The following is a 25,609-nucleotide window of genomic DNA, read 5'->3' on the forward strand; positions in this document are numbered from 1 at the left end:
ACAATGTTTGTGTGCTCTGAAAGATGTCACAGCGAATATTAAGTCCCACAGATGATGGACTGTTAGCCCAGCATGCTAATACATAAACATATGGATGATATGTTTACGTATAGTCGCTCTGTAATATCATTACAGAGAGACCATACGTAAACATATGCTCGAGACCATATGTTTACAGACATCCGCACATAGAATCAGATGAAAGAACAGCCGGAAAAGAGACAAAAATTAGTGTGTCCACCCGGGAATCATGTTTCTATCACTGCCGATCGGAGCTGGAGCCGATAAATACCCGTGACTACTGCAGAGTCATTTGACCCGGGAATGAATGCCAATTGTACCCTTTCCCACTGAAGACAAAAGCCAGATGTTAGTGAGTGTTAGTGGGTTTTTTGTCCAGTGTGAAAGGGGGTTTATATCCCATTTCTGCCAAGTCCGTTCTGCTAGATGCTACTAAATTCTACTCACTGCACCTTTAAGAATGAACTTCCATGCAATTGTATTAGCACAATAGACTGTGTCTTTTACTCCGGCCGAGTATTTCATATTCACTGTCACTCAGCTCAGTTGCAATTTGACATGCATTACAGCTACTAAATCCTGTAATGCTGCATTAGTCCATTATTGGAGGGTTGATATCAGTTTTGTCTCTGTGTGTTCAATGGACAGATAAGGTCTGGGGCATGTTAGCTTGGTCCGTAGCCTAGACATACAGTACCAGTCAAAAGTTTGGACACACCTTCCCATTCACTTGAATGAGACAGTTGGCATCTACCAAAAGAGAAGATATGTGCCTGGTTGGCTCATGTTAGCTCATACAGACACTTGGGGCCTTAATCATGAATTAAAGATATAGTTACTAAGTACACAACATGTACGCAATGGGAGAATTGTGTGATTTAACCATTTAAACCCTAGGATGTTGCTTGTTTTTAATTTCCTTCATTTATAGGCTTATGGCATACAGCATGTGTCAGTATGTGCAGGCTTCTCAGAAATGCAGTTAATTGTGCATGTGAGTAGGACTATACATGGTTTAGGAGAATTTTTGTGGACAAAAAACAAACATGTAAATTTAAATTTTTGTCTTTTTTTTTCTGTCTTTATTTTTCAGAAGTTGTCAATACAGCACAAACATATGAATGGATAGAGGAGACTGTCAGGGATATAAGAACCATGTTGACAGGACATTCTGAGCCTTAGTGATGTCCAAAATATAATGATAACAATCAAAATACAGAAACCTCATTTTCATTCATATGATCACTTCGATTGTTTTGCTGATTTTTTCTTGTCAGCCAGCAAGGATCAATACATAACACAATACAAGCTGTGATATCCTGTCTTTTTTGTTTGCTTTTTACATTATGACACATTGCTTTACAGAGGTACATGCTGCGTTTCCTTAGCAATATATATATGTGTAAAAAGACTGACCAAGTTACCTTTGCTGGAAAAAAAGTTATTAGTTTGATGATTGTGCACCAAGTTAAAAGGAATCTTTTTTATTTGATTTCCAAGAGGATTTAACGATGGTTATCCTTAAGCATCTGTATATGATGATTGTGGTGAAACATCTTTGTAATTATGTCTGTTTGACAGAATTATGATTCTGAGATTAAGGGGGTACAAATTTTGACACAAATTGTGTCCCTCAGGTGCGAAGGGTTAAAGAACTGTCTGTTGAAATTCCAGAACGAGAGAGAGAAAAAAATGCAGAGTCCAGAGGTGACACACATCACACATGTTTGTCTGTGAGTTAGCGTGGACTGATATGTTTGAAAAAATGTCATCATCCTGTAATTCCATGTGTTGCCACCATGGCCACTTTTTAGTAAAAGCTACTGAAAGTCTTAAAAGGCTTTAAGGTCTTTGAAATAAAAAAAACAAGATATTTAACTTTTGTAGCTAATTTTCAATTGCATCCAATTGTCAAACTAAAAATAGCTTTTTAGTCATTTTATTATTTGCTTTCTTCATCTCTCTCTTTAATGGTGACCTTTTGTTGCACCCGTAGGCAGCACATTTATACATGTTGGGGAGTGTTTGCACATTTTTATACATGTGTGTAGATGCATCTGTCCATGAGTGCATTTAGGGTGTGCAAATATAATAGAGTATGTGTGTGTGTTTGTGTGTGTGTGTTGATAATGAATATGTTTAATAATGTTTGAGGTGTCATGGTGTTACTGGTATTAACGGGAATAATTGAGTTGCTCAACAGACCGGGGACCAATCAGTGCTCTGTGTGTCACCCTGCAGAGAGAGAGAGAGACCACCCTCTGCACACACACACACACACACACACACACACACACACACACACAGCTGATACATCAGGGTTAAACTGGTCCATCTCCTTTCTCAGAAAAGGTCATTGTTAAATACTTCATCTCTCTCTCACATTAAAACACACACACACACACACACACACACACAAATACATCTGTTATTAATTCTGCATCTTCATCTCTCTGCATGTCATCCTCTCGAGGAAGTTTTTTGCAAAAGCTTGTAATTCCTCGACCATCTGTGTGTGTGTGGAACCGTAGGAAGGAGCCAGATGTGTGTGTGTTGTGCAAAACACATACCAAAGAAAGTCTAAAAGAGATGGATTCAAATCAGCAGGAGAAGATGAGTGCAAGAATCAAGGAGGAAAGGAAGGAAGGGAGGATGGAAAGATAGAGGGAGGGGAGGGAGGCAGGGATAGGGAGAGAGAAAGAAGGAGGGATGAGCTCAGCTGTGTCCTCGTCTCATTTTCAATCTCAACCCAATTAATTGGGCTGAATTAATCTCACAGTGGGCACACACACACAAACACGCACGCACATTTCAGATTTTGTAACCCAAGGATAACACGTATGCTCACTCTCACACATGCACGCACACACACCATTTTCCATTTGAAACATAAAGACAACCATGTGAATGAGCACACACACACACACACACACACACACACACACACACATATACACACATACACATATACACACCCTGCTGCGAGCCCAGTGGCAGGCGGCACAGTCGGACATGAAATACTGTCCAATAGCATCATCCATCTGCTTTCCTTACACCTCCCTCTCCCTTCTTCTCTCTCTCTATCTCTCTCTCTCTCTCTCTCCATCCCTTCATCTTCTCCATCATCACTCCGTCATCTCCTCCTCCCTCCTCTGCTCATCACTATTCCTCTCTCCCAGTCTGTTTCTATCCTCCTCTCCTTCTCGTTCTACTTCCCTCCTTCCTTCTTTCTCCTCTCCCTCTCTCCTCCTCCACGCCTCCATCTCCTTCCCTCTCTCCCTCCTAGACATGTGCCTCCTGATAAACTTACAGTAAATCACATTTTCTCTTTACCAAACACTGTCTATCTGTCTTTATAATGTGACAAACACATATAGAGGAGACACAAATGGACTGAGACTGTTAGACTGTATTCACACATGGCTTGTTTTTTCTTCTTTTTCTTTTTTTTTTGGTGAAGAAAAGGTGCAGCTGAGAGGGAATACAAAGCATATCATACACTTTGTTTCTATAACAACTGACTGCTCAGTTCACCTCTTATCTGTTCCTATTTTGTAGCTGGTGAGTCAAACTAACAAAAATCAGCTGCTGCACACCTCACTTATTCACTTACTGCACGGCTACATTTCAGTGTAGCAATATAACATAACATAACATAGCAAGAACAAAATAGGATCATATCAATAAACATCAGAAACAACATAAAGAACTTCATACAAGTAAAAGTGGTTAATTCCCACTGTAATGGGTAATAATCACTAACATCGTCAAAAGTACAGTGAAATAATGCAACATATGCAATATCTTGAGAGAACATATTAATTGTCTTCATCACAAAAGAAGAAGTGTAGTGAGAACCTACAAGACTCTTGGGAAATCATAAATCAAACTGATCGCTTCATTAAAAAGAGATACTGTTTTATTTATAGCTGCATTAATTTGAGTATTTTTGGCCACTTGCTGTAACAACATTGACATATTATTTTTAAGGCAGATACGTTAGCACACAATAACCTATTTTCACATCAAGCAGACACAGAGCAACATTCATTTGTAGTCTAATGTTTGCATCTGATGAATGTAAATCCAATATTCACTCGCCTTTTAGCTCTGTTTTGGTCTCCACCAACAGCTGAAGGAAATTTCAGGCTCTTCAGCTTCTAAATGTTCCACTATGATCACCAGCTAGTCACTAACTTTGCTGGTGCTGAACAAGTAATGTGCATTAGGTTTATCAGAGATTTTTTTTTTTTTTTTTTTTTGCTGAAAACAGCTGTCTGTTGCAGCTGATAATGAGGTTGATGAAAGCGGTGAGACTGAACCAAAACAGCTGTGGGCCATAAAACCACAACAATTAACTAAAGGATGCTACAACACTTGGTAGAGCTATGTGGGTTTAGCAGTTGGGGCAACTCCTTTCACATTACATATTTGATACATTTTTAATATAGAATTATGATTAGTGCAACGTGAAAGTAAAATGAAATATGCAGTTTCTCATTGAATTGGTTTTGGGAGTCATGGATGGTTGGCTGTAAGAAAACATTGTGTTAGAATAAAAATATGTTCTCACAGCCAATTTCTCAGACCCAGACAAAATATGACAGAGAAAACTAGAGTGGTGGCCATCAGTGACAGCCAGTGCACCCAATCAAAATATTAGTGTATGCATGCAATCAGCTGCAGGGAAAATATGAAAAGATGACTGTCAGAAAAAACACTGTCCAGATGTTGGTGTGTGTTGACTGGGATTCGGCACGGAAATTCAGCCTGAAACCTTTTCAGCCAGTGTAGTTGAATGCAGCTGAATTCCATCAGAGTTGTATTTCCTTCACAAACTACAAATAGGTGAAAAGTTGACGGGCACCACTGTTGCATTTCCTGTCCACTACTAGCTTTACTATTCACTGTAAAGCCCTCCAAAATACTCTAATGCTAATGTTCAAAAGTGACGGTGAACAGCTGTGGATGCAAACAGAAAGTTGAAATATCTGTTAGTATTTAACCAAAGCTGAATTGTCAGTGTTTTTGAACTAAAACCAGTGGTACAGTAGTTAAATTAGCAGTTTTTGTTCCAACACAGTGTAAAAGTAAAGACAAATAAGATTTACAAGGAAGACATTTTTGGTTTTGATGAATAACGGTATGAAACCACAGACATAATTATTGTCAAAATCTAAATCTAAAATCTAAATTCTAAAAATAATAAGCCTGAGGCTAGGAGGGGTGCAATCGATCAATCGATCAGTCCACTTGGAGCGTGCACTTTGTATCAATCACAAGTGAGGGGGTCAGATCATTTACATTTCTAATTAGTGTGTTGTTGTTGGACCATGTCTCATTTTGTGCCTTAATTAAAGTCCCTGCCCATTTTATGTGTGGTTGCCTAGCAACAAGTTGCCAGTTGCCAAAACCTGGGTATAATAGTAGGCCCACCTGTACAATATAGTGTAACATAGTCCAATAGGCCTTTTTCACAGCAGACATTTGGACTGTTTATACAGTAGCGGGAAAAGCACATGACGTTAGTGATGATGTGAATGAGTTCTATTCAAGAGTCCCAGTAAGACATAACAAAAGAAAAATATACACATGTAATCAATATGACTGCATATCAGAATGGGGCAGCTATATATTTATTTACATATTTAAATATATTAAAATTGATCTATCCACTGTGAACTCATTGATCATATCACACTGAATTTTCAACCATTTTTTCAACAGTTTGGCTGGTTTGGCAGACATTTATGTACAACTGTTACTGTAAATATAGAAAACCCTAACAATTCGGTTTCTATTATATTCATATTTTCCCACACTATTTACATAAATTATGCGCAGAGTAGATTGTCTGGGTTGTGCATATAGAATTGTAATGTAACAGATATTCTGGTTAATCGATAATTTACAGTTTTGTAAAACTAAAACCAAAAGCACTAGAAAATATTATAAATAAAATATATATAATATTAAAATAATACACACTCATACACACTTTAACAAAAAAAAATTCCTTTGAGTGAAATCTGACAGTGGTTGGGGCACTGGTTTACTCCTGCTTGCACATTAATAAACAAATTCAAAATAGAAAAGTTGAGTATTATATTGAGAGATAACACTGCAAATATTAATATCCTGTTTTCTTTTAGTGCCACTCTGAAGTTGCAAAATGTGAATTTTTACTACGGGGTGTATAATTGTTTTATATGGAATCAATTTGCAAATGACACCAACTTTGGGTAAATGGTGTGGAAAAGTAAAACTGAGGTAACTGAGTAAAACTTCTTTCAGACAAGTTGTCCAGCCAGTCCTATAAAAGTCTTGAACTGAACCGTAATGCAGCTCACAGTCACTTCTCCTCCCTGTTGTCCATGCCTGTCTTTTTCCTCTGTCTTTCCTTTGCATTCCTCTCACTGGAACATCTAAAAGTAGCACAGAAGTCTGGCATTTCCTACTGTAGAGATCTCCAAGCTGCAATATGGCGGTGACATCCCACAGGGTATCTGTGAGTATATATCTATGAGCCATGACAGTGTGACATGCGCAATACCAGGACCCTAAAACTGGAGCAGCTAAATGGAATTTAGCCATCATTCATTTATTATTTACACCTGTGCTTTTGCTACTGTGACACATCAAAATGTCTTTAATGAAAGCATCACCACCACATACTGAAAACATCCTATTTAGGTAAATCACTGTTTCACAGTCTCAAAAAAAAAAAGATTCTCTTCATACAAACTGGAACAACAATAGTCCACCTCTGCACTGCTCCCTGATACCACCTGGTGGCAGAAAAACAATCATACTAACACGTCATCATCATCCATGATCCTGCTGTGACCTTTGACCTTTGTCCTCCTTGCTGTTGGTTTCTAAGTGATGCAGGAAGTGAAGTGGAAGTGAAGATTATTCTGCTGTTTGGTTTAGAATATATCAGTGTGCATTAGACACTGTAAAAGCAACATACACACACAAACACACACACACACACACACACACACACACACACACACACACACACACACACACACACACAGCCAGTCAGTGTGTCCATATTGCCTCAATGTGTATTTAGTCACTCTCTCTGTTAGGGAGGGAAGTCCACAGGGCAAAGGTCACAGATCACACCCCTCCTCAACGTATAGACACACACACATCCACACATAAAGAGGCTCTTCTCTGACCTCTGACCTGCTGACTCCTCATTTGTCTCACTTTCTCCGTCTGACCCTCTCTTCTCTTTTACTCTCCACACTTCTGTCTTCCTTTCTCTGTCGTTTTTTTCTATCAGGGCATTCATTCATTACTCTTTTCATCTTCTTAAAGGAATAGTTCAACATTATGAGAAATTAGTTTCCTTTCTGAGAATGAGATGTGAACACTAATATCTATCTCATGTCTATGCCTTAAAGGGTAATTCTGGTGCGATTCAGTTTTCTTTTTTGTGGTCAACAAATTCCATAAAAAATACCCAAACCAATAAATTGATCCTATACGCCTGATTTATCTTATCCCTCTGTGTCACAGAGCTCCATTGTTGTCCAAAAATAAATCAATGAGCCACACTGTTGCACTGGGTGTTCCTTCATTACCATGAACACACACTGTAGTTCATTTTGTTTCAATCCCACACACACCGTCCTGCTGCCAGAAGTACTCACTAGAACACCAAATGTGGATTAAGCCTCAGCTGAAAGTAGTCCCCAACAATTTCCTCCCATTTGAGTAACTTTTACTAAAAACTACAGTGTCCAGCTGTATTTGGAAATCAATGAGCATTTTGCATTCAGTCTTTTCATGGGATTTGTTAACAAAAAGAAACATGTAGAATATCACACGCCTTATCCTGTACATACAGAGCTGGAGTTGGGGTGGTGTTAGTTTACCTTAGCATAAAGACTGGAAACAAGGGGAAACAGCTAGCTTGGCTCTGTCAAAAGTGAAAAAATATGCCAAACATAATTTAGCATATTGTAAATAAGCCAGACTTTAGAGTTGGTGTTTGGCTTATTTTTTACTTCAGACAGAGCCAAGCTAGCTGCTTCCAGTTGTTTTGCTAAAATATACTAACCACGTTCTGACTCTACCCCAGTAGGAATAGTTCGACATTTGGGGAAATGCATTTATTCACTTCACTTCCTTGCCAAAGATGAGAACTGATATCACTCTTGTCTCTGTAAGCCTGTAATTAAGCTATAGCCATCAGCTGGTTAGCTTAGCTTAGCATAAAAACTGGAAATACCTAGCTTGACTCTGTCCAAATGTAATATAACCCAGCACCTATAAACTCACTGATTTCTCACTGGAAAAAAAGTGTAAAAAAAAAACCAAAAAAACAACATAGTGCAGATATGGTTACATGACAGACTATTTTTTGACTTGGAGTAGTTGCCAGGCAACCAGCGGAAACTTTAGGAGTTATTGCTTCAGGTTCAGGCCAAGAAAGACTCTGGCACATAAGCCCCTGTAAAACCACAACTTGTTGTTTTTACACTGTTTCAACAGAGTCTTATTCTATTTTTTTATTATGAAATATAGTCAGACAGTAATCGTTTCACAGTGTAGTTTAATATTCTTTATGAAGGCCTGAAAAACTGTGAGATATATATATATATATATATATATATATATATATACATATACATATACACATATATCGATATAGATATAGATATATGTATATTACACTGCTCTGAATGAAATATAATGAAAGATCATAATGAAAGCTACACACAGTGATTACAGTATAATGACAGAGGAGGGCTGAGATATAGAGATTTCAGATTGTGCAGGCTTTCTTAAATGTGTTATAAACACTTAATTACGGATTATCCTGAGAACCACTACAGATGTATGTGTTTACTTGTTGATTCAGTTATTTGTACAGGTGTGAGAATGGAAGACGCCCATTGAGGCTGCATATGTACAGAGCACCGATTCTTGTGCTATACCACTTGCTAAAACACAAACAAACAGTAATGTCAGTCTCATGACCATACAGTAAGACATACAGTGAATGCTTTAATCTATTCTGCTCCACAGACCAGACATCTAGACAACAACAGATGCATAGAAATAATAAACGATAGATATTTGGAAGTAGTGATATGTCATTTCTACATATTTATATCTTTTTATTTATCTCTCTTTATCTGACTCTCGCTCTATCTCTGTCTTTCACTGAAGTCTGTTTTTCAGTCACCTTTTGATCTCTTGACCGGCTGCTGGGTTCACCCGTCTACACACACACACACACACACACATACACATACGGCCCCTTTGACCAGCCAAGTGATGGTCACTCAGTGATCATCTGACACACACACATACATGCCCTGAGGAGGGTCAGCCGGTGGCCACAGCGACCAGTGCAAGGGTGAGTCTGGGGTCACTATGTTACCACAGCAACAGAGGCAAGAGTCACTCAGCGGTCAACCCTTGGCCTGGGTCAGTGGATGGTCAAATGCAGAAACGGGATTGAACACACACACACACACACACACACACACACACATACACACATACATACATACATATATATACATATATATATACACACACTAACAATTCAGTTACACTTTGAGCATGTGATTTCTCTACCACAGTAAGTGTGTAAATCCTCACTAATCCTAATTAAATTGTCACATAATTACAGTTTTAGTTAAACAATTATAAAACTTGTTTGCAGATTCTGTTTCCATCCACATTAATATAGAAATTGTTCATTATTGTTGTTGTTGTTATTGTTTTTTTCCCAGTGAGGGCGCTCTTCTCTCAGCTAATAACAACTGATACCTTTTGCAACAGGCTGGCTTTCTCAAAATCATGTGGTCAATAATTCATAAGAAAAACTGACATATCAGTAATATTTCTTTACTTTGCAGGTCTGTTATTTTCTAATAATTTCTTTTTTAGGTTCCTGTGAGGAAATATTTAATTTGATAGTATTATTAGAATTCCTTTATTGTCATTGTACTGGTGTATACAATGAAATTATAGGGAGGAGAGACAAAATGTTGAATTATTTAAGTTAGATGAGTTGCACTGATAAAAAGAATTCCCTTGCTCTATTCAAACCCAAGCAAGCAAAATGAACCCAGTAATTATTTATTATTGGTTTCTTGATGTATTATATTATATTATATTATATTATATTATATTATATTATATTATATTATATCATATTATATTATATTATATTATATTATATTATATTATATCGAGGAAGTTTGTTTTGATATTTTGGTGTACATTTCTAATTTGTTCTTTTGAGGCCCAAAACATCAGTTTAATTGACCTTCATGCATTCTCCCTTCTGCTACCTGCTACCATACAAACTGCACATGTCTAATCCATTATACTGTCTCCTTCTATTTGCTGCACTTTGCACATTATGTATACTGTATCAAAATGAAGTTGTAGTTGTAGTTGTAATTGTACTTATTATGTGGTATATAAATTTTATGGTAACTACAGATTTCTCTTAACATTTCTAATATCTTTGCACATTCACGGCCATAGCAAGAATTTTAGCAATGCTGCAGTAAATTAAAACTGATAAATAAATGAATGAATTAATAATGAAAAATGAATAACTTAAATGTATAATAAAAGACAAATGAAATAAATAAAACTACAGACTAATTAAAATTACCAATTCTGACTCCAAGTCTCTAACTGCCCAAAAGGGGAAAAAAAGAAAAGTCTTCAATTATGAGTTTGATAATATTTTTTTGTACATTTTATTTGCCTAAATCTAAATGCTATTTCAAAGCCATGTCCAACTGTCAGGAATAAAAATCCTGGAGAGAAAATATTCAACATTTATTATTTATTTTTTGTCGGCCTAAATATATTCCAGCAAAAATAAACACACACATGGAAGTGCGAACCAGTGTGAGCTTCAATCCAAGTTGATCAGAATTCAAACACTTCTCCAGCACACTGCACTTTATTCAGCAAATACTTTTTACAAAATATAGTCAACACAGAAATTTCCGAGAGAAATACAGATACAAAACATGCAAAATTACAACCAGGTTGATGAAAATATCCTTCATCAAATCATGTTTACCTATCAACAGGTAAAAAGCTTAAATCTCAGTTTTTCAATACAATGCAGTAAATTCCACATTCTTTCAACTTCATTTTTCAAAACATAGTGTACTCTGTCATCTCTTCATATTTATGGATAAACCTAACTAATTTTAAAGTCAATCTGTGGCTGATCTTAAAACGTCCATCCAACTAAATTTCCTACTGTTCCTCCCAAAAATTCCTAACAAATATAATCCAGAAAATGGCTTCAAGTCCTGTTTCTCATTTAAACCTCTCATTTTAAAGAGTTGTGTGACATCATTTAATTTTTAAAACTAAAATTCCGTCAATCAGCCAATGATATGCTATATCCTCCAGTTTGCTAAAACTACCAAAATAAGGTCAAAATGTCCAGAAAAAAATACAGAGAACACAACTGCCTTGTGTAAATTAATTAAAAAGTCATTAAGCACATGATATTCATTCATATTTATCATGTTTTTTTACACTTTTTAAATTTTTGAGTAATGTTATTTTATCTTATTATTTTATCACACTTGGCAAATATAGTTTCTCATACTGATTCTAAAGTTTGTGATTTGCTTGTCTCACAGACCAGCTCTGTCTTGAACACACAGATACTGTAGGGTACAACAGTTGTCACATGTTTATGGTCAGGTTATGGTGTATATTATGGCAACTGAATGCATGTATCCAAGTAAAGTATGCACAGTCTGAAGGCACTGGTGTTTTACTTGAGTATTTCCATTTTTGGAGACTTTCTACATTTGTCTGTAGTCATTGGTCTCTTTGTAGATTTGGATTTTACACTCAGCACTGAAAATGTTACTGTTGTCTGGTGAAATGTTTTATCTAAAATATTCACCTTTTCAAGAGCTCACAAAAATAAAACAATCTTGTTTTGGTTTGATCAACAGATTCATGAAACCCAAATTGAGACTAAGCAAGAAGCACTGGCTGCCACAATGTTTTAATGACTGATGCATCATGATGGAGGCAGTGACTGACTTTTTCCTGCAGGAGGCACTAGACTCACAAGGAGTTCATCTTCCACAGGACAGTGACCTGGCCTTCAACTCTGCACCTCTGCTTAGGCAGAGCAACCCGCCCTTCAACCCTGACCTTTGACCTCAGCCGGGTTCAGCCTGGGGTTGGCTCTCTCTCACACACACACACACACACACACACACAAACACACAGGTTCAGAGAGGGGTCAGTGGGCAGGTAATGCTAGGAATCTCCACACTGATTCAGCTGCTGCAGCTTTTACCTCTGACACTTATCGAATAGTTAGAGACCAAAAACTTGACACTTTGAAGAGACATCACATGAATATTCCCTGAACATCTACTTGTTTTGACTGGTTAATGAATCAGATTAGATTAGATTAGATTAGATTAGATTAGATTAGATTAGATTAGATTAGATTAATTTACTAGCCAAGAAGAATATATTTCTCCAACAAGGAAATTGTCAAAAGGATCAACCTTAAAGCTGCACTATGAATATTTTATTGTAACAATGGATTAAATGAATGTGAAATGTGGAAGTGGTCACTCATAGTGACAAATCCACAGAGAATTATCACTAGATTTTGTGGTTCTCCTCAGCTCTATGGAGCATTTTTGGCTCTTTTAGCTAATTGTTTTGGTTTTACAGTTCTCATCAACTTCATTTCAAGCAGTCAGCTGTTTTCAGCAAGAAAAGTCTGATAAATTTTGGGCTTACATTCATTAGGTGGACAGACACACAACTGGATGCTAATGTTGCTCTGGGCAAATGTTTGCAAATGAGTTTGCCTTAAAACTTTATAAGGTACAAATAAACCAGTGATTTCTCAGCATGTTTCAAATGTCCCATAACTGGCCAAAAAGTCAATTAATGCAGCTTTAAAGCAGTAAACAAAAGTAGTGTACAGTATCAGCAGTGGAAAGTGAAGACACAAAATGAAGGATGACAGGTTTGACAAAAATTCTTAAATCTGCATCAATGATTTTTTTTTGTTAACAGAGCACTGACATACACTCACATAGGAAAACCTGTGCAATCTAATGCAATCCAATACAGCAGCTCTGCCATAAATTCTACTTTTACAAAGCTTATACATTTTCAGTTTTTGTTGACATTGTCAGAAAGGTGATAATTCTACTTTATGTTTATTATTGAGGTCATGGAGGGTGGTGGTGGTGTAATGAAGTGCATTATATTTCAAAGTGTTTCTAATATTTGCTTTCCTCATGCATGTTAATTGGGTGGGCAAAATATTAGAAGCAGGTCAGGTGATAGCTCTCTGATTTGTCCATTTGAGCAACATCTTTCAAATTACATATATTAACTGATAAAATATGTATTTTTCATAGCAGACATTTTAACTTGTCATAGAAGGAAAAACACAGGTGTGACTAATAACATTAACAATGGCTCTATTTTATTCAAGTGTCCCAGTAAGCCATGACACTGTGACAGTCAGCCAGCATTAGCAATACCAAGCAGCTAAATGGAACTCAGCCATCATTAATGTTATTTTTTACACCTGTTACTGTGACATGGCGAAATGTCTTAAAAAGGTTATTATATACAGAGGAAACATTAAAAAGGCTGTAATTAATGTTGTTGAGATAAATTCTGTTGTTCAGGTCAGCCCATGCTAACACTCATTCCTGCTCCATTTTATCAGTCCTGTTCATGGAGCTGCAGCGTGCCGCAGCAAACACCGGGCAAGAGGCACAGCGCGTATACAGAACACATGTCATATCACCATTAACGCACCAGTCGCAGTCCGCAGCAGCCATTTTAGAATTGGTGAAACAAAAGCAGCCATCTTAGACAGGACGCAGGCTTCCTAAGATTATGCCCACTCCAGACGCTTCCCCTTCACTGAGCTCAGTCCTGCTGTTTATTGATGAACTCATTCAAAAGCATCTCCTACAAAGAAATCTAACCCGTCCTATGCAAACACCACCTTCACTTCCTGCCCTGCAGGGTCATGGCAGGGTCGGTCTGGGGTCGAATACAGGTCGCCACAGGGTGAGGTCAAAGGTCACCACGTTTTCTGTTGTACAGAACTGGTTAAATGGTCATTTATATTCATTTATAGTCATTGTTTTCTAATGCTCATACAACTTAATGTTGCTATTAGACTGAAGGCTAATACAAATAAATAACTCACATTCACATCAGATGTTGAGTCCACGTGAACAAAAAATCCCACCTGCCATATAAAAGCCTTGTGGCCAAATAAAATCATCTGTCAAAAAAGTGCTGTCATGATTCCATGATCCCAACACTGCTCATCACTGTTCATATCAGTAAAAATAACAGTGAATGTTTGTGAATTTGTTTCTTTTGGCTTGAACTGAAAAGAATATTAATGGAAAACAATGAACAAAGAATTTAATAAATTCTGATTAAAAAATGAAATCTTAATGTCAAACAGGAAAACTGGACATCCTGCCTGGAGGGTCAGAGCAGGTTCAAAGTGGGTTCAAACAGAGTTCACCATCATGGCTTCCTCTACTACTGAAAAAAAAAGTTATTTGTGCACTTCTAGTATATTCGTGTAATGTTTAGATCATAGGACAATCACTAAAAATTTTCCAGATGTCAAGAAGTGAAACTTTCTCTGTTCCCTCTGGCGTCATGGAGGATGATTACAATGAGACTAATATTGTTACTAATATGGAAGATCAAATACTTTTTAAAAGAAACATAATGTCGCCCAAATTACATTTATACTGATTTTATGTGCGAAATGTTTACTGTCAACGTTATTAATTGGTTTCCACTCATAGCAACTAAAACATGACTATAATTTTCATGGTTCTGTTTTGGTAACTCAAGCTCTTCGTCAAGATTACAAAAATATGCAGATCTTTCATTTTATTCTAATGTTTATTTGGCAGGGACAGATACATAGAGAACTGCACAGCAATTATCTAATGCAATGCATCACAGCATTTATAGAATGCTATTTTTCAAAGCCCATCCCTAGAGGCTCCTTTAAAAAGACAACACTGACTTTAAGAACAAGGCTGGACATTTAACTTTTTCAATATTTGACCAAAATTTGCTGGAAAAATGTTGATTTTGTCAGCATTTTTCATATTTCATCTTAGTTTTCTTTACTTTTAGTCAATTTTTAGTCGACCAAATCTCTGGACATTTTAGTCTGACTATAGTCAGTTAATGAAAACTTACATTTTAGTCTTTATTTTAGTCATCAATATATTAGATGACAAAAATTTTGTGAACATCGTAATACATGAAACACAATCTGCTATAAGGAGCAAGCTCTTGCAGCAGTAGGGTGTATAGTTAGTCCCAGGCTTGCAAAAGTTCCAGAGAAAATTATTTGGGCGTACAGATGGAGAAATGTGGAGCGATTCTTTGAAGAAGGAGATCTGGATTACCTGATCATTTAGAAAGTCTGTAATTTGGTCCAGAGAGATTTTGTTAAGGCTTTTTGCACATTCCATTGTAGTTTCCTCTTTTTTTTGTCAATGATATCAGATGTGGATTTAGTCTCAATTCTTGTTCTATTAAGTGAGTTGTGACTGGTCAACGTGTCATCTGTAGTTAGGGAAAAAAAGGTGAATATATTTCATCACGTTTTTGCTTCCAAAATTTAACACAAAACCACATGCAAGATGCAAAAATGTTGCCCACATAATCCTGGCAAGAATTACATTTCCACCAGGAAGGAATTAGTAGGATATAACATCATTTTTAAGTGACAGAGTTGAAGGAGATGTGACACTTTCACAATATGAAGGTTCAGAACAATGAAATGCAAGCAACCACTGGGGAAGGCATGTTTCTCCTCAAATATGTACGCTGACTAAGTGACTCTCATTGTGTCCTGTTTGGAGGGTCAGTGAAGGTTCAGTCTGAGTTCAAATCCAGGTCAGAACACAGAGAGAGCCAGAGTTCATATTGTCTTATATTTGATCAACACTGCCACTACAATTCAAGTTGAATTGGTTTTGCACAATGACTGTTTTCTGTCAGGCCATCTGCTTAGTCAAAGACTCAAATACCAGCAAATTATAGCTGGCTGTGATTAATCGTTTGCCTTTTCTATTTTTGTTTTTGCTCTTTTATGTGTAATAGGATTAAATCATCATTGGTTTTCACTGATTATTGACGTCCAGTAACTTTAGATTTGACTATTTTAAGTTTTCATTGTTTCCTACAGATTTTTTATTGTTCTCAAGGTGGAAAAACTTCCAAAACATATCAAACATATGTGGAGTGACTGCTAATTCATACAAAATAATTACATGTAAATGTACTGTACAACATTTTTATACTTATTTACAGTATTTTATAATTATCAACATACTTCCATCCATTCTGTTATTGTATTCTCTTTTCTCTATATTCTCCTGCTGTAACCTTCTTTTTTTTTTACTTATAATAGATGGCAGTGGTAGATTTCAGGAGAAAACCAACTCCAATAAACATCATTTCCATTCTTGGAGGTGGAGGTGAGGGAGGGATATAAATACTTTGAGGTCCACCTGGACAACAGACTGGACTGGGAGGGCAACATGGAGGTCTTTACTTTCTAAAGATAAAGTCCAAGTTCATGTGTGTCCAGCAAGATGTTGCAAAGTGACATTAACAAACTGAACAAAGTGAAAGGTTGGCTCTGTGCTGGTGACTCCTCTAGAGCACTTACAGCTGGAGATGCTGTTAGACAGTTTGTCCAACAACAAACAAAACTTGAGGATGGATATTTCTCTTTTGAACTGCTTATTGTACGCTCAATAAACACTGAAATGAAGCCACTAGTGTTTAGTTAAATCTCCACTTCATCCTTCATGACTGACCCAACTACCCCAATAAGCTACAATATCAATCAGCTACACTGATAAGATAGGCACAGATGATGGCGTAACATAGGACAGGTAATTATGAGATACAGGGTTTTTTTTTACATTGGTGAGAATACTGCACTTCCATACTGCACTAAGCTAGTTTTATATTACGAGTGTATTAAATAATGTGTAATGTGAATGTGTTGCTCATATTGACAAACCCGCAGAGAAAGCTTCACCAAAACTGCAGTTTTCCCCTCACTTTAGCATTTTTCGGCTCATTGTTTTGTTTTTCCAGCATGCAGCTTTACTGTTTTGGTTCCGTCTCACTGTTCTCATCAGTGTCGTGTCCTGTAGCACGACAGTTAAAAAAGCTCTGATAAACCCACTGTACACTACCTGCCCAGCATCAAACAGCACACAGACACAGTTAACGACTAACTGGTCAACACTTAGCAGCATTTAGCAGCTAAACAGTCAGATATTTTTCTCAGGAGTTGGTAGAGACCAAAACAGAGCTAAAAGACGACCTGGTGACCTGAGACATGCCTCCAAATAAATCTTAATCTTGCCTCCTGTCTGCTAGATGTGTAAATGAGCAACTGTTTGTTAAAATGTTAGCAATATCAACTTCCTAAGGCAATAATTTGTTAGTTGTATTTACAGCTTGATTTGATGCCCCCAAGTGGCCAAAAATCTAATGATGCAGCTTTATTTACAGTACGCAGCAGAATTCAAGGTTTCATTAAGTTTACTTTTTTATGATCCTGTCCAGTTGGAAACTATTGAGGACAGATTATATAGAACAGGAGGTGCAGTTGCCTTCAACTCAGTAAATGTAGATATCTTCTCACCTGTTTGGATGAGAATATCCATACACATACAGGGTTTATGGTTGATTTTAGTGTATTAAAATGCAAATGCAGTGTGAAATGCATCAGTGCTTTCAACAGACTTTATTGGCAGCGTGGACCAGGACAGGTGTAAAACAACATGCTGATCACCATCTCTCAGGAGAGACGCTCCAACCTCAGTAAATGTGCTGGTTTGTGTGTTTTATGATACTCCTGCGCACAGATGGATATATATTAACATTTTCAAATGTATGAGGAAGGCTTTACATTGTTATTGAGAGAACGAGAGAAAGCAGGAGTCGAACACACACACCCACAGGGCTTATCTTTACATTCCTTCCATAAATTCCTTTTGTTTATTTGGATGTTTTGTAAATGAGGACATGTAGAAAAGGTTTCAGGGCTGCGATCACTGAGCAGCATACATCAGACATGAGAGAGAGATGGAAGGGGAGGACAGAAATGTAGTGGGTTCAGCAGCAGGGCAATGACTCTGTTCCTATTCTCCATCACACACACACACACACCCTGGGGGCATGCAGCACAGCATGCCGCCATGCATTAAGGTGTGTGTGGATGTGTGTGTTTGTGTGCAGATATACCAAATGAGCACCTTCTGGTCACTCTGCCTCAAAGAGAAAAGGGAACACGATGGAGACATACAAAGAAGAGAAACCCATGAGAGCTGAGGAGGAGGAGAGAAAAAGAAGAGCAGAGACAAAAACATGTCCACCAATGAAAATTTACTAAATTAACTACACACAACACTGTTAAAAATGACAAAGCATTCGTAAAGACCAGTCCCTCCACCCCACAATACACAGTGATACAATACATCCAGTTCTTTCATGTCAACATGGCTTTCACATTCAGTCCTGAGAAAAGATAGACAGATGAAAATGAGCCTTTTGACTAAATCTGACGCATTTGCATCATATTAATGTTAATTAATTTGTGTTATCAACGATAAATAACTAAATAAAGATAAGACTTCATGTGTTATAGCAGCACAAGAGATGAACTAAAAGGAACAGATTGACTATTTAAATTAAATAAATAAAATACAATTATGAAAATTCTATAAAACAAATATTTGGGCAAATACATAGGTGCAAAAATAACAGATTCAGATTCCTTATTGATACAGTAGTACAGGGACTTGTTAGAGTCCTACTGATCTAAAAACATACAATATAAATAAAAGTATACAGGAATTTGCACCTTTTTTATGAAAGATGTTTTCTTTGTTCAAGTCAAACTTCATTATATGAAGTTTTTTTATTTCTAAATATAGTACATAGTGAGATTTATATAGTATATTATATAGCAGTAGTACTGTAATATACAGTATGTACTGTATATTGTATTATACTGTAATATACAGTATGTACGGTATATTACAGAATTTTAATGCTTAGAAGACTGATGTGTCAAATCATGTATGAAATGATCTTTCTATAACGGTCCTGCTTCTTTTTTTAAAGTGTGTGTGTATATTACAGAATAATACATATAGAATAAACTAAATGTAATTCAATTAAATGATAAGTGTAAAATAATATTCCAAATAAGTCCCCAGATTTGTCAAATAAGGCAAAATTATGGTAAAAACGTGATACAAATACAGCAAAAATACAGCAGAAGTAAGAGCAAAATATATGAAAAATGCTGTGATTGCTGTGCACATCGATGTTGACTGGCATGATTTTTGGATGACTTTATAATAATTTTAAAGCTCATTGACATTAGTGTATTAACTGAGTAATGGATACAGTGGAAGTGAAAGGAGACTTTTTAATTTGGTAGTCATCTATTACAGTATTGTTAATGTTTATGAGTTTACAGTTGATGATACAGTTGAGTTTGAGTGTGAACTGTATACACTGGCTGATTAAGTATGAGGCTGTCTTTAAACTCAATACCTCAAAAATTACAGTAGTAAAGTAGTAAGTAAACAGTTACTAATAAAAAAAAAGAAGCAGGACCGTTATAGAAAGATCATTTCACACATGATTTGACACATCAGTCTTCTAAGCATTAAAATTGTAAGAAGAGTAAAAAGAGATGCATACTGAAAGTGTCAGGAATAGCTCATTAATCATTCAAATTTATGCAGGTTTTATCAAACTCAGGAAACAGCAGTCACTACCGCTTGTCTATATATAAACATAAATGTGGCATAAAGGGTTTTAGAGTTAAAAGTGAGCAGAAACAGACAGAGAGAAGAAGTATGGAGGGCAACAGAATCATCATACAGCATCTGACAATATACCCGAGACAACACAATGTCTTACTGCTGAATACATCAAGGTAATAAAAATCATCAGTTTCCACCCAAATTTCAAGGGTAACAGGCTCTCATGGCCCACATGGAATATTTTCTTTCCATTAGCAATGGCAGTCTTATAAACCTGATAATTAAAAATGTGGATGTCTGACCATAGCAAAAAATAATAAGCAACCAAATGTCATAGTATTTTACAGTTTACATTTAAAAGCTGTATTACAGTCAGCAGGTAAGAAATGTGCCAAAACAGACCTCTGGTATTTCCTGTTTCTCCCCGATTTCTTAGTAACCATGCCGCTCACATGGAGAGGACATAAGTACACCCCTGCTGTCCAAAGCAGGCCAAACAGCTGGACTGCTATGAGAAAGAATGTGTTTAGAAAAGTTTCCTAATAGAAAAACATGCAGAATCAAGAAAAAGGACAAGTGGGAAGAGAAGAAAGAACAAAAGAAGAAAAGGATACAGAAAAAAGGAAAAAAAGAAAGAAGAAAAATGATCAGATGAGGAAAGAAGAGAGTGAAGGAGAGGAGTAGAAAAAGAAAAGTTTTGACATTTTAAATGTAACTGAGAATATGACACACAGAAACTACACACACACACAAATTTGCATGCACTAAAAAGTTCAGATGTGCAGTCTGAACTTACACACATGAACACACAAGAGTTACCCTCTCCCCAAGGCTAAACACATGACATCACATGTTGTCATGGTAACTTGGGAAAGACTGACACACCCCCTAGCATTCTCTCACTCTCTCTCTCTCTCTTTCTTTTTCTTCAACATGAGCATCTTCATTAGGTTGGAAATTGGAGGAAAAAATTACAAACAGTAACTACCTGTGTGTGTGTGTGTGTGTGTGTGTGTGTGTGTGTGTGTGTGTGTGTGTGTGTGTGTGTGTGTGTGTGTGTGTGTGTGTGTGTGTGTGTGTGTGTGTGTGTGTCATTTTTGATCTCAACCCTGTCTATCTCTCTCTCTACCCGTCTGTCCTCTTCCCTTATCTCTCTCTTTCTCTCTCCATGCATCTTCAGGTCATCGTGAGGTCAGGAGGAAAAATGAGGTGCCTCTCTGCCAGTGATGAAAATTTCTCTCTTACTCTCCCTTACTCTCTGTCATCCCTCCATCACTCTCTCTCTCTGTGTTCTCATCTCCCGTTTTTCCTCTCCCCACCTCTCTCTGATCTCTTTTTCTTATATCTCTCATTCTTGTACCTCTCCCATTCTACTGACATTTTTGTGCGACTTCTGTTCATCTGCTGCTTAAAGTCATTTAGATATATTGCATCTTTTCTGTTTGGGATCACTAGAAGTATTTGAAAATGGAGAAACATTGATGTGAATAAGACTTTAATCTTTTTTGGGGGGTTTTAAATTCATATAGATTGCTGGTTGGCCTTGAGAAATCCAGGTACACCTGCATGCATAATGCATTCATTAGAACTGTAAAGGTGTCAAAATGTTTGTTGAATACTTATCTCAGATAAGTCATAATCAGTGAGGTTCTTGGAGACTATCTTCTCCAGAACAAGACTAAGAGTCTACAGGTATGCTAGCAGCTCTGTGAGGCTTTACTTACAGATTCACAACAATGCTTTCAACTAAATGCTTACTTTTGCATGCTAACATGCTGGTACAGTGTTTATCATCTTATTTAGCATTTTAGAATTTGCTGAGTAGCAGTAAAGTAATTGTAGTAAGTACAGCTCAGGCCAATGGGAATGTCATTATTTTTGCAGGTATAAACCATAAACCAAAGTATTGGACAGACCACTGAAATTTTGATCTGATAATCAAATTTCATGACAGCCAGTAGATGATATCCACATGTGGACCTCATGGTGGCACTTCAGGGAAATCACAGGATCACCAAAGTCATAGCAGACATGTGGGAACCATGAATGTCTGGACCAAAGTTTGTGCCAATCCATCCAGTAGATGCTGAGATATTCCACTGGATAAATGACTTACACAAAACAAAAAATAACACAAAGATGCTGTAAACCATAAAACAGACATAAGATAAAAATCTAAAATGTATGAGTATAAAAAACGGGCCTTTACAGCCACGTGAATTATACTAATTATAATAATTTTCTGTCAGAAGCATAGGTGGAAGTAGTGTGACATTAAGGTTCTTTCAAACAATGCTGCTCATTATGTAGTGGCAAAGGTGGGAAAACCTGTTTAAATTAAGTTCAGGCAGCATAGAAGACAGGAAGTATGACAGTAGATCTCTATCAGCTGATAATGAAACAAAAGATGATGATTTAATCTTTTCCCAGCTTTTTTTAAGTGTTGGCAGAGAAAGTACAGAAAATGTTCCATTTGGATTGAGCCACCACAAGCCATGTAAAATGTGTTAGTTAAGTGTCTGTTGTAATGTTGCTGGTACATTGTTAGAGGTTATGTAAAAGAAACTTTAAGCAACTTACTGCAAGTATTTATCTTAAGTAAAAAAAAGACAAAAGTACAGGAACTTTGAGGGCAGTTTGCCGTTGCTGATTGGTCAAACACACACAGTGCGGCTGCTTCAACTTGTGTACCATTTCATTCACAAAACAAGGAAGTACTCTAGTATAGTTTAGGATGAGAGGAGGACATTTCCCTTTGTTTGTTAATAATTTGCCACAGAAAAAGATCGAGCTGAGAGCATGAGCGAGAGAGAGAGAGGGAACAGCGATGATCAAGTGAGGAGAGGGAGCGGTGGCAGCAAGAACAAAGCTGGTGAATGATAGAAATAAAACGTTATTTTCTGATTGTTTCACAGCAGTTAGGTTCTAAAGCAGAAATAATTAACCATCAAACACTCAACAGATGATTTACTCTGGAAACAGACGCTATTAGTTTCCTTTTCCTCCTCTGCATTTCTCCTTTTAACTCATTCATTACATCTAAGCCATGCAAATACAAAGAACAGGACAAATCTGTGTTGTTGTTTCTTCATGTGTTAATACTGTGTCTCCAAATGCTGCCATCATTTTAAAGTTCCTCATGGGTCTAATTTGCATGATCTACCTGGTTTGTCAGATGCATTGGAAATGCAAACAGGACTGCACGACAGGAATTTTAAAGTTGCAAGTTTAGTCCCTGAGATTACTTTCTCTGAGTCCAAAATACCTGGAACTTTTGGTGGAAACGGGACTTAACTTGTAAATGTAGGCTACATGTTTGCCACTGTAGCAGGACTTTGATTCACACAAGGATAGGGTGAGCGCTTAGCACACCTACCGAGCACACCTTTTAACACCATGGACAGCGTCTCAGCAGATGAAAAATTATGTTTTGTCTTCCAAAAACCCAACAAGGTATCCGTCAGTGTGCACAACTACAGGCTACTAAATGGCCGACTGTGACACATTGTCTGCCAGCTTCTTTTTTTTAAACAAAACGACGTACAAATCTCTTTGTGGCCTATAAATAACTTTATAGGCTGTAATATGAAAATAACATCTTCACAATGCTATGCCACAAGCTGATTGCAAGTTTACAAGATTAAAACATCAAAACATTAAATCACAGTTGCACCTTGTTAATAACAAAAACTGAGAAAGAGCCTTTGAAATAAGTTACCTTTGAGAAGATTGGCGGGTACATTACGCTTTGCAGTCTCTCTTCTTAGTTAGAGTTTCTTTTCTGGAGCTCTCTGCTCTCAGGGAAACCACTTCTGTCACCGCTATGTTTGGCTGTCTTAATATGATCTTTTCCACCATGCGTGACAAAAAATGTACTCTTGCACTGTGTGCGGAACACAGCATTTTCACTGCCAGGTACCTTATGAAAGAAGGAGTAAGCCTCCTGGAGCTCTTCAGAAAAGGCCGACTCTCTCTTCAGCATGATAGCTAACTGTTAGCATATTGGCAGGTTTAGCCAGAAAGAGTCACAAGCATCATAGGCTAGCAATAGCCTTGACAACGACACATTGATTTATTGATTGACACACATACAGACAAATCAGTGTTGAATTCAGACACATGGTGCATTATTTATGTTTTTATATTGGGTTAGGTAATAATGAGTGGGGCAGAACATGATAAACATCTATGTAAGTGCTGAAAACACTAATTGTGGTGAAAACTGGGTCAATTTGGTAGCGAATGTTGAAAACTGGGACATTTCAGTGTTTTACAGATATTTGTTGGGACTCAGGACACCCAGCTTGAAACCGGGACAAGACAAACCAGGACGTCTGATTACCATACACGGTATGGAACAGGAACAGGAACAACTTTCTCTCTGTCCTTTCCATACCCATGAAGGAATTCAACATGTAGGGAAATCCACTTATTTGCCTTAGTGCTGAGAGTTAGATGAATAAATACCACGCTCATGTTTGTACTGTAAATATGAAGCTAGAGCCAGCAGCCAGTTAGCTTAGCTTATAATAAAGACTGGAAACAGGGGGAAACAGCTAACCTGTTTCTGTTCAGAGTAAACAAAATCCATCTGCCAGCACCTCCTCAAGCTCACAAATTCACATTATGTCCCATTTTTTAAAACTGTGTAAAAAAACAAAGTGTATTTTGGCTTTACAGGACAGTTATGTGATTATGTGTGAAGTCTGTCTACTAAGCTAGGCTAACTGACATCTCACTCTTAGCAAGAAAGCAACATGTATTTCCTAAAATATCAAACTTGATGAGGTCAGTTAGGAGACAATTGTTAGTTAAAGCTTTGTCAAAACAGCAGCTGTGATATATCCATTTGGACCTGTCAACACATAGGTCTCAACAAAAATGTGTTAGCTGTATGTTAGTAATGCTAATGTGAACTAAAGGTAAGCTTCAGTTAAAACTGCTGTTATATACTACATTATTCTTATGGATAGTAGGAAAGAGGGGAAGGGACGAGGAAGAGTGGAGTGACAAAACAAACGCTTTCTTCAGTTCCCCTCTCAAAGCATACCCCTCATAATTCACTGCTTTCAGCTGCAGGGTCAAGGTTCAAGTCAAGAATTCCACAATTCCACTGTGTTCCATAAGAAATAATGTGTGTGTGTGTGTGTGTGTGTGTGTGTGTGTGTGTGTGTGTGTGTGTGTGTGTCTGCTACTTATATAGATTTACTTCAAACAAATAATGCACACCATTACACATGTCAATATTCATAGCATGTCTCTCTCACACACACACAGTTAGCGTCGTACGTGTTGTGATGAGCTCATGGTGAAGATGATGTTTTGATGTTTTTTTGATGGTCAAACTGATCATTAATATTGATCACACTGTTAGAGGTCACTTATGTTCAGTTGAGTGAGAATGATTGTGATTCTGTATGTATGTGTTCATTTACTTTGAGGTCCTTGAATATTCTCATTTTATGCTACTTTATATTACTTCACTACATTTCACTGTGAAATATAATGTATTTATTTTGTCCTTCAACTAACATACATTCATGTAAAACTGTATTCATGATTCAGATTCAGATGTGCAGCTTCTTTAGGAATGGTATTCTTCCTTTAAAAAAAAATCAGCATTATTTTGCATTTTAAATGAATGGACTCAAACATGGAACAATGTGACATTTTTTCTTACCCTTTCTACTCATTCATACTTTAAAAGATAGGTT

The sequence above is a fragment of the Thunnus albacares genome, chromosome 17, assembly GCF_914725855.1.
Source record: "Thunnus albacares chromosome 17, fThuAlb1.1, whole genome shotgun sequence".
Classification (NCBI taxonomy): domain Eukaryota; kingdom Metazoa; phylum Chordata; class Actinopteri; order Scombriformes; family Scombridae; genus Thunnus; species Thunnus albacares.